Source organism: Lepisosteus platostomus, chromosome 10 (assembly GCF_059453375.1).
Source record: "Lepisosteus platostomus isolate fLepPlt1 chromosome 10, fLepPlt1.hap1, whole genome shotgun sequence".
Taxonomy (NCBI): Eukaryota; Metazoa; Chordata; class Actinopteri; order Semionotiformes; family Lepisosteidae; genus Lepisosteus; species Lepisosteus platostomus.
In genome coordinates, this window is record NC_142620.1 from 17559471 (window position 1) to 17569176 (window position 9706).

Below are 9706 nucleotides of genomic sequence, written 5' to 3' on the forward strand. Positions count from 1 at the left end.
CTGAAGGGTTCTTGATAAAGACAGATGCAGTAAGACTAAGATAAAGTTGCATTAGTACCACAAGCCTTTAAATATCAAGTGAGCCTCTGTTACAGGTTAATAAATTAAGCTCTTTAAATCTTACACTTTCTACTACAATACCTAATGATAATTGTGTGTTTAATGATTTGCCAATGATGTAACGTACCAATGTTACTTTAATGATGTCTGGATTGGTACACTGTGTCTTTTGTCCCAGGTGCTAGGAAGGTCTGAGAGAAATGCAAATGTATAAATTTGTAAGAATCTGTAAGAACTTTGGAAAGGTAGGAGAAATGGATCTAAATGAAAGAAAACATTCATATCCATGCTAATTTCATAATTGCACTACTTTTCAAATCAGTATATATAGATAATAGAATATAGGGAATATATGGCAAATAAAATAATAATTCAGCTAAACAAATCAGCATATACAGTTGAAATACTGTATATGTGAATTCCTTCCAGATGAATCTTGATTAAACAATCTTTGCAACGTGCATTTCTTGTCTTATATAAAGTGACAAAAAACGTCCCTGTGATTTTTTTTTATGTGAAGTGAATCTCAGAGCTAGATTTAGAGAAGGTGGCTGGAATGTGTGCAGAGGGGGGTTAAGAGTGGTTTAAGAGTCTGAAAAGATAACTACACAGCTGTCAGTTATCCGAAAATGGACATTAACAAGCAAAGAAGATTCCACTTGGGACTTAAATGGATTGATTTGCTCAGGCTTGAAGTTGCATCCTAATTTGGCACTCTCCTTAGCCTTTATAAACCTTGCACCAGAAGAGCAATGATCACAGGAAGCTGTACTGTCTGCTGAGAGTTTTGAGTCCTCAACTTCTTTTCCAGACTGAAATATCTTCTATCACCCTGCCACAATGGCCGATGCTCAGATGGCTGAATTTGGAGCTGCTGCCCCTTACCTGAGAAAATCCGAAAAGGAGCGTCTGGAGGCTCAAACCAGGCCCTTCGACATCAAGAAGGAGTGCTTTGTTGTGGACGACAAGGAGGAATATGTCAAGGGCCAGATAGTGAGCCGTGAAGGGGACAAGGTGACCGTGCAAACTGAGCATGGAAAGACTGTAACTGTGAAGGAAAATGATGTCCATCCTCAGAACCCTCCTAAGTTTGACAAAATCGAGGATATGGCCATGTTCACCTTTCTTCATGAGCCAGCCGTGCTGTTTAATCTCAAGGAGCGCTATGCAGCTTGGATGATCTACACCTACTCTGGGCTTTTTTGTGTGACTGTCAACCCTTACAAGTGGCTGCCGGTGTATGATGCGCAGGTTGTTAATGCCTACAGAGGCAAAAAGAGAAGCGAAGCACCTCCTCACATCTTCTCCATTTCTGATAATGCCTACCAGTACATGCTTACCGATCGGGAGAATCAGTCCGTTCTCATCACTGGAGAGTCGGGTGCAGGAAAGACTGTCAATACAAAGAGAGTAATTCAATATTTTGCCAGCATTGCTGCTGTTGGAGGAAATAAGAAAGATGGGGGCAAAGGGACACTGGAAGATCAAATCATCCAGGCCAACCCCGCTCTAGAAGCTTTTGGCAATGCAAAAACCTTGAGAAATGACAACTCCTCACGTTTTGGCAAATTCATCCGAATTCATTTTGGCGCCAGTGGGAAGCTGTCATCTGCAGACATAGAGACTTACCTTCTTGAAAAATCTCGTGTAACTTTTCAGCTCAAAGCTGAAAGAAATTACCACATTTTTTACCAGATATTGTCTAATAAAAAACCTGAGCTGTTGGACATGCTATTGATCACTAATAATCCATATGATTATGCCTATGTTTCTCAAGGAGAGGTTACAGTTGCATCTATAGATGATGCTGAAGAACTGATTGCAACTGACAGTGCTTTTGATGTGCTTGGCTTCACTCAGGAAGAGAAAATGGGGGTTTATAAGCTGACAGGTGCCATTATGCATTATGGAAACATGAAGTTCAAGCAAAAACAGCGGGAGGAGCAGGCTGAGCCTGACGGTACTGAGTCAGCTGACAAGTCAGCTTACTTAATGGGACTGAACTCAGCTGACCTGTTGAAAGGTCTGTGTCACCCCAGGGTCAAGGTTGGCAATGAGTATGTAACAAAGGGGCAAAATGTAGATCAAGTCTATTATTCCATTGGTGCACTGGCAAAGTCAGTGTATGAGAAAATGTTTAACTGGATGGTTGTGAGAATCAACCAGTCCCTTGAGACCAAACAGCAGCGCCAGTATTTTATTGGTGTATTGGACATTGCTGGATTTGAGATCTTTGATTTCAACAGCTTTGAGCAGCTTTGTATCAACTTCACTAATGAAAAACTGCAACAGTTTTTTAATCACCATATGTTTGTTTTGGAGCAAGAGGAATATAAGAAAGAAGGCATTGAATGGGAGTTTATTGACTTTGGCATGGACTTGCAGGCTTGCATCGATCTCATTGAAAAGCCCCTTGGAATCATGTCTATTTTAGAGGAAGAATGCATGTTTCCTAAAGCCTCTGATCAGACTTTTAAGGCAAAACTTTATGACAACCACTTAGGCAAATCAAGCATGTTCCAGAAACCACGAATTGTGAAGGGAAAGACGGAGGCTCACTTTGCCCTTGTGCATTATGCTGGCACTGTGGATTACAACATCACAGGATGGCTGGTGAAGAACAAGGATCCTCTAAATGAAACAGTGGTGGGGTTGTATCAGAAATCATCTCTCAAACTGCTCAGTTCCCTGTTTTCTAACTATGCAGGATCCGACGCAGCTGAAAAATCTAGCAAAGGTGCTAAGAAGAAAGGTTCATCTTTCCAAACAGTGTCTGCTTTGCACAGAGAAAATCTCAATAAACTGATGACCAACTTGAAGACAACTCACCCCCACTTTGTGCGTTGTCTGATTCCTAATGAAAATAAGACTCCAGGAGTCATGGACAATTGTCTGGTCATGCATCAGCTCCGTTGCAACGGTGTATTGGAAGGCATCAGGATTTGCAGAAAGGGATTCCCGAACAGGATTTGTTATGGTGACTTCAAACAGAGATACAGAATCCTGAATGCTGCTGCAATACCAGAAGGACAATTTATTGATAGTAAGAAAGGTACTGAGAAACTCCTGGGGTCTTTGGACATTGACCATAATCAATATCGATTTGGGCACACCAAAGTTTTCTTTAAAGCTGGTCTTCTGGGTACACTGGAAGAGATGAGAGATGATAAACTTGCTCGTATCATCACAAGAATTCAAGCAAACTCTAGAGCTCTGCTCATGAGAGCAGAATTCAAGAAGCTGGTGGAGCGAAGAGATGCTTTAATGGTAATCCAATGGAATATCCGTGCCTTCATGGCAGTAAAGAATTGGCCATGGATGAAACTTTACTTCAAAATCAAGCCACTTTTGAAAAGTGCAGAGTCAGAGAAAGAAATGGCTAATATGAAGGAGGAGTTTTCCAAGCTCAAAGAGGCTCTTGATAAATCCGAAGGCAGACGCAAAGAACTGGAGGAGAAGATGGTGTCGCTCTTACAAGAAAAAAATGACCTACTTCTCCAATTACAGTCTGAACAAGATACCTTAACTGATGCAGAGGAACGCTGTGAACAGCTGATCAAGAGTAAAATCCAGTTAGAAGCCAAAGTGAAAGAAATAACAGAGCGAATGGAAGAAGAGGAAGAAATGAATGCTGAGCTCATTTCTAAGAAACGAAAGCTGGAGGATGAGTGCTCGGAACTTAAAAAAGACATTGATGACCTGGAGCTGACCTTAGCTAAGGTCGAAAAAGAGAAACATGCCACAGAAAATAAAGTTAAAAATCTTTCTGAAGAGATGGCTTCTCTGGATGAGACCATAGTAAGACTGACAAAGGAGAAGAAAGCATTGCAAGAGGCACACCAGCAGACACTAGATGATCTTCAATGTGAAGAGGACAAAGTCAATACATTGACAAAGGCCAAATGCAAGCTTGAACAACAAGTGGATGAATTAGAAGGCTCCCTAGAACAGGAAAAGAAAGTCAGAATGGATTTAGAGCGTGCCAAGCGAAAGCTGGAGGGTGATCTGAAATTGACACAAGAAAATGTGATGGACTTAGAAAATGACAAACAACAACTGGAAGAGAAACTGAAGAAAAAAGACTTTGAGATAAACCAGCTGAACAGCAAGATAGAGGATGAGCAGGTGGTAGCAGTTCAATTTCAGAAAAAACTAAAGGAAAACCAAGCACGCATTGAAGAACTGGAAGAGGAGCTAGATGCTGAGCGTGCAGCTCGTGCTAAGGTAGAGAAACAGCGTTCTGATCTCTCACGTGAACTTGAGGAAATCAGCGAACGTCTTGAGGAAGCAGGGGGAGCCACATCTGCCCAAGTGGAACTGAATAAGAAACGAGAGACAGAATTTCAGAAGCTCCGGAGAGACTTAGAAGAAGCTACTCTCCAGCATGAAGCCACTGCAGCTGCTCTGAGAAAGAAACACTCTGATAGTGTGGCAGAACTAGGGGAACAAATTGACAACCTCCAGCGGGTTAAGCAGAAACTGGAAAAAGAGAAAAGTGAGTTAAAACTAGAGCTGGATGACTTTGCCTCCAACATGGAGCAGATAGTCAAAGCCAAAGCCAATCTGGAGAAGATGTGTCGCACACTAGAAGACCAAATGAATGAATACAGATCCAAGTCTGAAGAAAATCAACGAGCACTCAATGATTTAACCACTCAGAGAGCCAAGCTGCTCACTGAAAATGGTGAGCTAAGTCGCCAGCTGGAAGAGAAAGAGTGTTTAATTTCTCAGCTGACACGAGGGAAGTCATCCTATAGTCAGCAACTGGAAGACCTGCGCAGACAACTTGAAGAAGAAGTTAAAGCAAAAAATGCTCTTGCTCACGCTGTTCAGTCTGCTCGTCATGACTGTGACCTTCTTAGGGAACAGTATGAGGAAGAGCAGGAAGCCAAGGCAGAGCTACAGAGACTCCTATCCAAAGCTAACAGTGAAATGTCACAGTGGAGAACCAAATATGAAACTGATGCTATACAGAGAACAGAGGAGCTGGAAGAAGCTAAGAAGAAACTTGCTCAGAGATTGCAGGAAGCCGAGGAAGCAGTTGAGGCTGTTAATGCCAAATGTTCCTCCTTAGAAAAGACCAAACATCGCCTGCAGAATGAGATTGAAGATCTTATGCTAGACCTGGAAAAATCTAATGCTGCTTCTGCTGCTCTGGACAAAAAGCAGAGAACCTTTGACAAAGTAATGGCTGAATGGAAGCAGAAGTTTGAGGAATCGCAGTGTGAGCTGGAAGCTGCCCAGAAAGAGGCCCGGTCTCTGAGCACAGAACTTTTTAAACTGAAGAATGCTTATGAGGAAGCGTTGGATCATCTAGAGACACTTAAGAGAGAAAACAAGAACTTGCAAGAAGAGATTTCTGACCTAACTGACCAGCTTGGTGAAGGAGGGAGGAGTGTTCATGAGTTAGAAAAAATAAGAAAACAGCTGGAGCAAGAGAAAACTGAACTGCAATCTGCCCTGGAGGAAGCAGAGGCTTCTCTTGAGCATGAAGAAGGCAAAATTCTGCGTGCCCAACTAGAATTCAACCAAGATAAAGCAGACATTGAACGTAAACTAAATGAGAAAGATGAGGAAATGGAGCAGGCAAAAAGAAACTATCAGCGTATGGTGGACTCTCTACAGACATCCTTAGAATCAGAGACACGTAGTCGGAATGAGGCCTTGAGAATCAAGAAGAAGATGGAAGGAGACCTCAATGAAATGGAAATCCAGCTGAGCCAAGCCAACAGACAAGCAGCTGATGCCCAGAAGCAACTGAAGGTAGTCCAGGCATACCTGAAAGACAGCCAAATGCAATTAGATGATGCCCTGCGTTCAAATGAAGACCTTAAGGAGAACATTGGAATTTTGGAGCGCAGAAACAACTTGATGCAAGCAGAGTTGGAGGAACTCCGAGCTGTTGTTGAACAAATAGATCGTGCCCGTAAACTGGCAGAGCAGGAACTTACGGAGGCCACAGAGAGAATGCAGCTCTTGCACACTCAGAACACCAGTTTGATTAATCAGAAGAAGAAGCTGGAAGCAGATACCGTCCAGCTCCAGAATGAGGTTGAAGAGGCAGTGCAGGAATGCAGAAATGCAGAGGAGAAAGCCAAGAAAGCCATCACTGATGCTGCCATGATGGCAGAAGAGCTGAAAAAAGAGCAGGACACAAGTGCTCATCTGGAACGTATGAAGAAAAACATGGAGCAAACCATCAAGGATCTACAGCATCGCTTGGATGAGGCAGAACAGATTGCAATGAAAGGAGGGAAGAAGCAGCTCCAAAAACTGGAAGCTCGGGTTAGAGAGCTTGAGAACGAGCTTGAGGCAGAGCAGAAACGGAGCGTAGAATCTGTCAAAGGAGTGAGAAAGTATGAGAGGCGCATCAAAGAGCTCACCTACCAGACAGAAGAAGATCGCAAGAACATTGCTAGACTCCAGGACCTGGTAGACAAGTTGCAGTTGAAGGTGAAGGCCTATAAGAGAGCAGCAGAGGAGGCAGAGGAGCAGGCTAATGCCAACCTGGCCAAGTTCCGAAAGCTCCAGCATGAATTGGAGGAAGCTGAGGAACGAGCTGACATTGCCGAGTCTCAGGTAAACAAGCTTCGAGCTAAAACCCGTGATGGAGCTGGCATGAAATCACTTGATAAAGAATAGTTAGATATGTTTCATCTCCAGTCCACAGGGGGTTTCTAAAACATTATTTCACTGTTGAATTTTTGTGCTAGGTGAATTCACAACATAGAATTGCACTCTATACAGTATGGCAAAAAACATTCTTATTATTGTATACAATGTTTCCCTTATATGTCCTTACATTTGTTTCCGCACTTGCTAAAAATGTGTAGTCGCTCTTTAAGTAAATCTTAATTTTAATTGTAATGCTCAAAATTTTCTTCTTCACTTTCCATTTGCTCATCTTTTAAGTACTGATCAATGACAATGAAAGTGGCTTTTCACAATTTGCATATTACAAAGCACTCTTGGTTGTTTATTGCTGCTCTTTTGAGTATTTTGTATTTTATGTTTTAATTCACCTAACTACATGAATTAATTAGATTAATGCATAATGGAATCATCACAGACAGCTAATGATCAGTTTGTTAACAAGGATTCTTTTCCATAGTGAAAAATAAAGTACCTTTTTTTCAGAAAATACAATACAGCACTAATGAAAAAAGCAGCAACAGTGTAACATACTTTGTGGACAGCAGTCCTAGTCAGTGGTAGGACCTCATGCACTCATTTATAGGACATGGGTGTTAAAGAATAATTTTCCAGACCAAATCTGCATTTAATCAAGCATCCTTTGTAATATGCTATGTAGACAATGCAAATCCAAATAGAAAGACAAATAATATTTAAAATAATAGCATTACCAAAATAAAATACAAAAATCAACTTCAGCTACATATTTTTCTGCTAAGTATTACTGGTCACTATCAAATTAAAAAAATGGACAAAATCTGGTCAGTAATGTTTCAATTCACTTATATCCTAAAAAGATTGAAGGTGAAACAGTTTTCATTATTTTATTTAGTTTTAAAATTGAGTGTTTGAATTATATAAGGATGTATGAATAACTGATATTTGTCTTGGAGAATGTCAAAACAACCTTCACTGGCGATCGTATTGACAAGTGATTTAAGAATTCTTTCATTTTTATATATTCAACAGAATAAAAATTAGAACATTTCTTATATTGTAAAAAAGGTATTATGGCAATTTGACCTGAATTGACTCTAAAGTCTCATAACTAATGTTTCATAACATTTTTTTCATTTATATTAAAAGAGTTCATGGGATAATTAAAATTGTCTCAACGTGAATTTCTGACGTAAAATAAATAGCTGAACTTTTATGTTCTTAAATTAGAATTTCAGAAACAAAAATGTTGGTTACCAATCCCAAATTTACATACTTCTTGTTCATATTCATAATCCACATTCTTTAAGTCTGTGGCACTGTATGGGTTTTACAGAATAAAAATATTTAACAGTTAATTAAAAAGTAAAAATGTGTAATTTACAGCGAGATTCACTACCCTGCTTTGTGGAGGCAATGGCTGCAATATACCCCTGTAGTTAATTCCTGTAAAGCATGTACAGTGCGACACTAGGACCTATGTATATAAAATACGAAAGCAGAATTTACTTTATGATAGGAAAAATAAAAATCTTAACCACTACCTTGGTGTTTCTACTACAATTGTTGCTTAGATTAAAAGTTGCAAATAATTGTGTAACTTGTTAAGATGCGTGCTTACTGAAGAATCAAAAGGCAACTTTATTATGAATGCTTGGTTACCACAAGCCAGTTATTGCTGAGGTATATTTTTTGGCACATTTCCAAAACAAAAAGGATTGTGTGGACCTACCGACACAGTCAGTACTCAAATTAAATTCAAAAGTCCCCTGTCTAATCAATTAATTTTTAATTCACTTGACTTGGTGAAGTTTGTGATAAAGACACAAGGCAAAACTGTAGCTTTTTCCTAACCTGCTGCACTAATCATTTGGAATTCATTGTTGTGTACCTTTCTGCTCTTTATGTAGCTCTTACAGAATACATTTATTCACACTAACAGGTTTTCTTTGAAATATGTGTGTATGAATCAAATTCGTAACTATAGAGTGTAATTTCTCCTGAATAACAGTGCTATGTTATCAGGTTTTATAGACTTTGTACTGCACTGTTCAGTATTTATTCTTACAAAGTCTTCCTTTGCTATAGCAGATTTTCATTTTGTGCTATAGAAATGTTTATTTCTACTAAATCTAAAACAGACTTGTTTATGAGGAAAACTTCATTAAAGCCTGCTAAAACATTTAAAAAGCTAACCTTCATTGAGTATGCGATAGAGCGGAAGTAATTTATCTGAATGCTGCAAGCTGTGTATGCCAAATGATTAGAGAGAAAGGGAAAATGTATCTGTCATCGTGTCACCTTTTGCTCAGCTGTTTTGACTTAAGTCTCTGTGGTAATACTAAATTATGTTTAGGGAAATCATGGGCTGTGGTGCAGCTGGAAAACAATGCATTGGAAAGCTAGGAGGGGACTATTTAAAAAAATAAAACAACTAATTTCTTGGAAAAAGAAATGGCATGGAAAGGGAATCATGTTGTTGGGCAAAGTGTGAGTACTTTGGATTGTGTTGGGCTGTGATGGCCCTAGGGAGCTTTTATTTTGTAGTTCAAAGAAAATTAAACATGTTGCATAACCCTTTATGTAATTCACTATCTGTATCACATGGAAAAACTGCATGTATTACAATGATTTTTTTACATAAAGTATCCCTAGTACTCGTGTTCACAGTACTATATATTTCTAGTAAGACTAGAATATATTTTGAGCATGTGTCTTTTGGTGTGCAGGACATTTCATAGACTATTAGACTATTCTGATTTAAAGTGTAACATTCACAATTCTGAACTGAACTGCTTAGTAGTGAATGAAGTAAATTTAAACTTCATAAACTGTAATTTTTCTTCAAAGGCATGGAAACGTTTTGCTCTAAATCCCTTTAGCTCCTAATGTCACTGAAGAATAAGGGGAAAATATTTATCCGCTGAAATTGCTGTGCATCATTGTGATTGGAAGGACTGAAGCTTATGCCAGATGACAAATATTAATAAAAATAAATAAAAATTTTAATTTCAAA

General features: G+C 39.3%; 1 pseudogene; it reads left to right on the forward strand.

Moving 5' to 3' along the window:
- Positions 1-806: 806 nt before the first annotated feature.
- LOC148653473 (myosin-6 pseudogene) lies at positions 807-9706 on the forward strand (annotated as a pseudogene).